General features: G+C 43.1%; 1 pseudogene; it reads right to left on the minus strand.

Moving 5' to 3' along the window:
* Positions 1-621: 621 nt before the first annotated feature.
* On the minus strand, positions 622-2,642 carry LOC110594682 (annotated as a pseudogene).
* Positions 2,643-7,872: the final 5,230 nt, after the last annotated feature.

Raw genomic sequence — 7,872 nt, forward strand, 5'->3', positions numbered from 1 at the left:
TCAGGCCTAGCCCAGAAATTTGGGAGGCTGAGGCCAGAGGATTGCTTGAGTCCAGGAGTTCAAGACTAGCCTGGGCAATGTAGCAAGACCTTGTCTCTACAAAAAATTTTAAAAAATTAGACAAGGCTGGTAGTTCATGCTTGCAGTCCCAGCTACTTGGAAGGCTGAGGTGGGAAGGTCACCCAAGCCCTGGAGTTTGAGGCTGTAGTGAGACACTGCACTCCACTCTGGCCAACAGAGTGAGACTCCAACTCAAAAAAAAAAAAAAAAATTCTTGTTTTTTATATTCCAGTCCTAGAAACAGTTTGCATTGCAGTCTTAGACTTGCCAGTGGCCTACAATCAGGCTCAGTTTCTCCAGGAACACTATAGGATGGATTTAGTTTAAATATGCATTAAACTAAAAGGCATTCTCTCAAATGAGTATAAATGTGTTTTATTTTTAGACAACCTACATGACACATTTTTCTTAAAAACAATGCCTCCACGCCAAATAAATCAAGGTCAAAATAAATGAAGCTCCAGATGACATCAGTCTCACTTGTCAAATCCTGGTGCTGTGTGAATGATGACTGACAGCCAGTTATGACAGGTGACAGATCCAAAGTAATTGCCAATTGTGTTAACATTTTCCCACCTCTAAACCATCCTTAAAGCAAATTATGTATGGGGTCACGATACAGCAATCATGCCATCTGGATTCATGTTTTCACCAATAAAGAACTGCTCATTTTTTAGGCTGGGCATGGTGGCTCATGCCTATAATTCCAGCACTTTGGAAGCCTAGGTGAGAGGATTGCCTGAGCTCATGGGTTCGAGACCAGCTTGGGCAACCTCATCTCTACAATAAATCAAAAAATTAGTTGGGTGTGGTGGCATGTGCCTGTAGTTCCAGCTACTTGGAAGGCTGAGGCAGAAGGATCAGGTCGAGGCTGCAGTGGCCATGAGTGTGCCACTGCACTCCAGCCTGGGCGGACGGAGTGAGAGTCCAATTCAAAAAAAAAAAAAAAAAGAAGAAGAAAAAAGAACTGGTCGTTTTTGAAATTAGCAAGAATGTGCTTGATTCATTCTACAGTCCCTGACCTACAAGGTATTTTTTTGTTTTTGTTTTGTTTTTGAGTAGGAGTCTCACTCTGCCACCCAGGCTGGAGGGCACCACAGCCTCGACCTGCTGGGCTGAAGCAATCCTTCCGCCTCAGACTTCCAAGTAACTGGAACTACAGGCACGCGCCACCACGCCCTGCTAATTTTTTGATTTATTGTAGTGATGGTGGAGTGTGGTAACCACCAAATTGTCCAGGCTGGTCTCGAACCCGTGGGCTAAGGCAATCCTCTCATCTCAGCCTCCCAAAGTGCTAAGATTATAGGCGTGAGCCACTGCCCCCGGCCTTCCTACAAGGATTTCTTCGTTGCGGTCTCTGCTCTTCAAGTTTGCCTTTGATTGATTTCATGTAATCTTTGATGTACTTCCAGTAAGCTTCTTTTGTGATGCTGGTTTCCTGCAGGTGATGGTTCATGAAGATATCAACCCCGGTGATGACTGCTTTCCGTACCTTCGCCCTTGAGGCCTTCGGCGGAGGCAATTCCACCGGTGAGCGAGTCATCATGGTTATCTTCTGCCCTACTGACTCGCTTTCCCTCCACCTCCAGACACAGCCCGTCAGAGATATCCTGGAACTTGTAAATGTGGAGAACATATCTGATGAGGTTCCGGTAGATAATCCTGGCGGAGGAAAGGAGACCCGGGCAGCGCTAATTTGGCGGGAGCCTGGAGCTTGCAGTAAGCGTGGGGCAGGTGGAGCAGCGCCTGACGGCAGAGGAGCAGGTGGGAAAGACCCACTCAGCTGCTCCCCAACCTCATATAGAGGGCACTGCCAAGTTTATATTTTTAGACCTTCATGTCAGCTAGCCAACAGTATCTAGTATCCAGTTTTTCACTTTCAAGACAGCAAGCTATTTGTGGATCTTTCATCTTAACTCCATGCTGCCAACCTGAACTTCATCCAATCCATTTCACTTCTTGGCAGATCCCCCAAACTTCCCTTGCTGGGTCTTGTCTTTTTTGAGACTTTGGCGCCCTCTTTTCCTCTGGCTATGCTCTCACCCCTCACCTCTTCTTAGAAGCTCCTCCAGTGGGAGGAAGTGGGAAGTACAGTTAGTGCAACTGATCTTCAAGTGACGTGAAGGAGAGGGAACAACACAGGTGATGAATCCCATTGCTATGATCTGTGCTTAAGTCTTGTTTTGAATGGAGATGTTTAGTATTGGACCGATATTTATCGGTCGTGTTCAAACTCTTGGTTTGACTGGGTTTCAAATCTAGGAAAGTGGATGCACATGAAGCTGTTGGCAGAAATGATTTATTTCAGGGCACAGAAGAATTAAACAGAAAGTACTTACATTTTCAAAATGTGTTAGTGCCTGTTCCTATTATGGGCACTTTTTTAGCCTCTGAAATCCTGGTGAAACTCTAAATATGAAAAAGTAATTACTGTTAAAGCCAAAAGCTCCTCTTTTTTCTCTTCTAATATACTGTGATAATCTCTATTCAATGAAAGTTGATTAATACCTTCTTTCTTTGGATTCCAATGCTAGTAACTTCAAAAGGTTCTGGTAAATCTTATGGTCCAGCAACTCCTTCATGACAGATATGACTATTGCCTCACTACAAGATACTTTACAACAGCACAAAGCAACAAGAACAATAGCAGAAACAACAAAACCCAGTTTCTTGCAAAATCCTGATTCCACATCTAAGCTGTGTAGACTCAGTACTTCAAAATTGCCTTACGCTGTCCTTCCTTTCTGTCCCATTTCATAATACAGGACTTTCCCACTAAAATCAATCACTCTTTGTCTCAGCTCATGTTTTCTTATGTACAGAAGTTAGAATGGTTCTGGACAGTTAATTAACCATAAATCCATCTCTAAAACACAGAACCCGTCAGTTGCTTTTGTAAGCCCCCCATGTTCCATTTTGCTTCAGTGCCTTTTTTATAAACCTAATTGTGTTAATGCACTGGCATATTTATTGCTCACCTTTTACCCTTTATGCTGATCCCTGGCTGCCCAAGGAGTCCTTTCAATTGATCAAAACCGCAATCTCCTTGTGTAAGAAAGGTCACATTTACTCTAACAATGGAAACCCACAGCCCTGTGTTGCCTCAGCGTGGGTCACCAAGGGGCACATCAAAGTAAAAGCATGCATGGATCTCTCTTGATTTTTACTTTCCCAGTTTCAGACACAGAGGTACAGGGATGATTTTTTTAAAAAAAAGCTCGACTACCATATTCATTATGTATTCTGACAGGGAAAGTGGTAAGTCTTTATTAAAAGGAATATCTCTTTTCTCCACTCAAGCTTTGACCAGAGGTTTGTTGTTTTTTGTTTTTTGTTTTTGGCATGACCCAACACAAGAAAAGAACAGAGAAGGGGAGTGGATTGCTATGAGAATTTAGCTGCTGAGCTCCCTGGTCAACTAAAAACATGTGGAGGATGCAGATTTTGCCAGATGCTACTTAGTGTGTTCATTTATGTTTCTTTTGACTCATTCATCCATCTATCCATCCTTTACTCTGCAGAGGTGTTAGAACCAGGGATCAGGCCTGGCACGTGGCTCACGCCTATAATCCCAGCCCTTTGGTAGGCCCAGATGAGAGGATTACCTGAGCCCACGGTTTTGTTTTTTTTTGTTTTTTTGAGTTGGAGTCTCACTCTGTCACCAAGACTGGAGTGCAGTGGCCGCTCCCGGCCACCGCAGCCTCGACCTGCTGGGCTCCGCTGATCCTGCCGCCTCTACCTTCCAAGTAGCTGGAACTACAGGCGCCCATTACCACGCCCGGCTGATTTTTTATTTTATTGTAGAGATGAGGTCTCGCCAAGTTGCCCAGGTTCTTGGACAACTTGGTCTTGTGCTCAGCTGCGATGGTGGCCCCAACCCCGTGCCGCACTCCAGCCACCAAAAATAACATTTTATTAGAATTCAATTGACCGTGGGGAGGCGCTGAAGGATTTCAAACAAAGAAGTGACAAGAAGCAACTGTTTTAGGAAGGTTATTTGATGTCTCATGTGGAATGATTAGAAATGGGAGTGACTGTAAGCAGAATACTAGAGGTAATTACAACAATCCAGGCATAAAGTAGGAAGAAGCTAAGGTAAGAGAAAAGATGAGATGGATGGGGAAACCCTGGGATAGAAGCGTAAGAGTACATCTAGTATCGTGGTTCAGCCTGTAATCCCAGCACTTTGGGAGGTCAAGGCGAGAGGATTGACTGAGCCTGGGGGTTTGAGATCAGCCTGGGCAACTTGGTGAGACCTCATCTTTACATTAAAAATAAACATAGAAATAAGCCGGGTATGGTAGCGCACGCCTATAGTTCCAGCTACATGGCAGGCTGAAGCAGAAGGATCTCCTGGGCCAGCAGGTCGAAGCTGCAGTGGCCGTGAGCATGCCACTGCACTCCAGCCTGGGCCTAATTTAAAAATGTTAAACAATTATATGATTTTTACAGCAAATGTCAATAGAAGATTAAAAATAGACTATGCATTTATATAGAAATTACAGTGTAATATTATTTAAGTGATTATAATCTAAAAGTAAAGTACCTTATACATTAATCAAAGTAGGCAAAAGCATTCCTTTGGCAAAATTAGTAATCTTATTAAATACTGCTGTCCTTTTAATGTCTATTTCAAAATTACTCAAAATGGAGGTAGCTAGAAAGATTTTTTTTTTTTTTTTTTTTTTTGAGTTGGAGTCTCACTCTATCACCCAGGCTGGAGTGTAGTGGCCGCTCCCGGCCACCGCAGCCTCGACCCACTGGGCTCTGGTGATACTTCTGCCTCAGTCTTCCACGTAGCTGGAACTACAGGGGTGCGCTACCACGCCCGACTCATTTTGATTTATTGTAGAGATGAGGTCTCACCAAGTTGCCCAGGCGGGTCTCAAACGCAGGCTCAGGCAATCCACTCACCTCAGCCTCCCAAAGCTGCGGGATTACAGGCTGAGCCACCAAGCCCGGTTTAGAAAGATCTTAATGAATTGACATTTTCTTACTCCATAACAAATTATTCAGGCTGGGTGTGGTGTAATCCTGTAATCGCAGCACTTTGGGAGGCAGAGGCAAAAGGATTGCCTGAGTCCAGGGGTTCGAGACCAGAGTGGACAACTTGGCAAGACCTTGCCTCAACAATAAATCAAAAAATTAGCCAGTGTAGTATTGTGCGCCTATAGTTCCAGTTATTTGGAAGGCTGAGGCGGAAGGGTCGTCTAAGCCCTGCAGGTCGAGTCTGCGGTAGCTGTGAGTGTGCCACTGCACTCCCGCCTGGGCGACAGAGTGAGACTCCTACTCAAAAAAAGAAAGAAAGAAAGAAAGAAAATATCTAAATGGAAAATTTGTTAAATTATCCTAGAAAAATATTCCTTCAAGAAGTATATTTTTAAGCAAGTTATTGTATTTAAAAAGATAATAGGCCGGGCACAATGACTCATGTCTGTAATACCAGCACTTTGGGAGGTGGAGGAGAAAGAATTGCCTGAGCCCCAGGGTTTGAGACCAGCCTGAGCAACTTGGTGAGACCTCGTCTCTACAATAAATAAAAAAATTAGTCGGGCATGGTGGTGTGCACCTGTAGTTCCAGTTAATTGGGAAGCTGAGGCGGAAGGATCACCTGGAGGTGACAGAGTGAGACTCCTACTCAAAAAAAAAAAAAAAAGAAAGAAAAGAAAAGAAAGAAAAAAAGAATAAATTTTACAGCAAATAACATAGAGAAAGCATCCTAGGAAATCATGTGACCTCAATTTAGACCTCCTCATGTCACCTTGTGCTCCTATCACCTTGTTCTAATTGTGTCTGAAACAATCTGAGGGTTGCATTCTGCTGTTAAAAAGATCTAGGTTTTAGCTGGGCGTGTTGGCACATTCCTGTAGTTCCAGCTACTTGGAAGACTGAGGCGGAAGGATCACCTGAGCCCGGGAGGTCAAGGCTGTGGTGGCCATTAGCATGCCAATGCCCTCCAGCCTGAGCAACAGTGAGACTCCAACTAAAAAAAAAAAAAAAAAAAATCTAGGTTGCTCCACAGTTTGAGCCATGGGCACCAAACACTGTAAGATTTATATGGTTGCAATGAGACTATTAGTTTCTTAAAGTCTAGCAGGTTTATTTTCAGGAGGATGTCAATAGTTATTTTAGGATATCAGAGGTTATATTGATACCTACATGGGAAACCATTCTTTCCAGTGACCTTGTAAAATTACTTTCTGTGTTTTTGTTTGCTTGCTTATTTATATTTACCAAATGATCACTCTCATAATTAGAAACAGTATAATAGCATTACTTCATCCCTCTGCAACTCTTAGTCCTGCTCCTTAGAAGCACCCAATTCCTATTATTCTAGTTGTTTCTCTTAGTGTGTACCTCTATATGTCTAAATGTAGGATTTATACTGGTCTGTCTTGATTTAACAATTTTTGATAGTGTACTATGTATTTCCAGTTATGATAGATGTAGATTTAGCATTCCTACCTGGCTATGTGCCTTCCCTCACCCACTCATCTTTCCAAGAAATAAAAGTAATTAGGAGCCGGGCTCGGTGGCTCAGCCTGTAATCCCGCGCCTTGGGAGGCTGAGGTGAGTGGATTGCCTGAGCCCGCGGGTTCGAGACCCGGCTGGGCAACTTGGTGAGACCTCATCTCTATAATAAAAAAACAAAAAATTAGCCAGGTGTGGTAGTGCGCGCTTGTAGTTCCAGTTACTTAGAAGGCTGAGGCAGAAGGATGGCCGGAGCCCAGCAGGTCGAGGCTGCGGTGGCCGGGAGTGGCCACTGCACTCCAGGCTGGGCGACAGAGTGAAACTCTAACTCAAAAAGAACGCCCCCAAAACAAACAAAACAAAACAAAACAAAACAAAACAAAAAAACATTAGTCTGATGAGATTTCCTCTTAAGGTTGGATAATTCAGTGGCATCATCAAGACCCAGAGACTGAGCCTATCCTTAGGGTACTGGACTTTGTCTTCTGGTCAAATGACATCATGGTTGCTAGGTGATGACAGCAAATTTAATTATCTTTTCCATATTTGACAGGATCCCAGAGGGAAAATAGGAGACTGACCCCTCCTCCCATTTTTGTTTAAGAAGTCTTCAAAAGATTGGGGTCATTTGCCTTATTCTAAAACTACCACAAGTAAAAGGAATGGGATTGTCATGATTTGGACTAGTTGGATTTACTCCTTTGGGTTGAGGTTGGGATCAGTCTCCTCTAAAGCACATTGACAGGCAGAAAATGGTAGATATCTGAATAAAATCTAGGTGGAGAAAGATAGGGGAGTGAGGGAAGGAAAGTTGAGTAAGCAATAACATGTCATCAACATAATAGAATTGTATCATAATTTTTGTTTCAATTGATAGTCATAGACAATATTACCATACTGTAGAAATATTGTTCATTTCTGAGCCAAGTAATGTATTATGATGTAATTTCCTTGCTTTTATATTTATCACCTTTGTTTTTCTTGGAGTTGATGATTGCAACGTTTGTTTCACTTGTATACTTACTAGCACTTATTCTTAATTTTTTCCTTGGGATTTGTCAAATTTTTCGCAGTAGTTTTCCAAATGCTGAGCATGCGGGATAATCTAGCTTGGTTCGTTTTTCTGGGAATTTTTCTACCAGAGCTCTCTGGGGTTCACCCTGAACTTGTTGTTCTTGTGGTCAGCAGTCATCCTGCAACCATTCTTAGGGTCATTCCTAAATTAGATAACCTGTTTTGGGAGATGCACGGTTTTTCTTTTTCTTTTCTTTCTTTTTTTTTTTTTTTGAGTCGGAGTCTCACCCTGTCGCCCAGACTGGAGTGCGGTGGCCACTCCCGGCC

This window comes from Carlito syrichta, unplaced genomic scaffold, assembly GCF_000164805.1.
Source record: "Carlito syrichta isolate Samal-C Ts95f unplaced genomic scaffold, Tarsius_syrichta-2.0.1 Scaffold123781, whole genome shotgun sequence".
Taxonomy (NCBI): domain Eukaryota; kingdom Metazoa; phylum Chordata; class Mammalia; order Primates; family Tarsiidae; genus Carlito; species Carlito syrichta.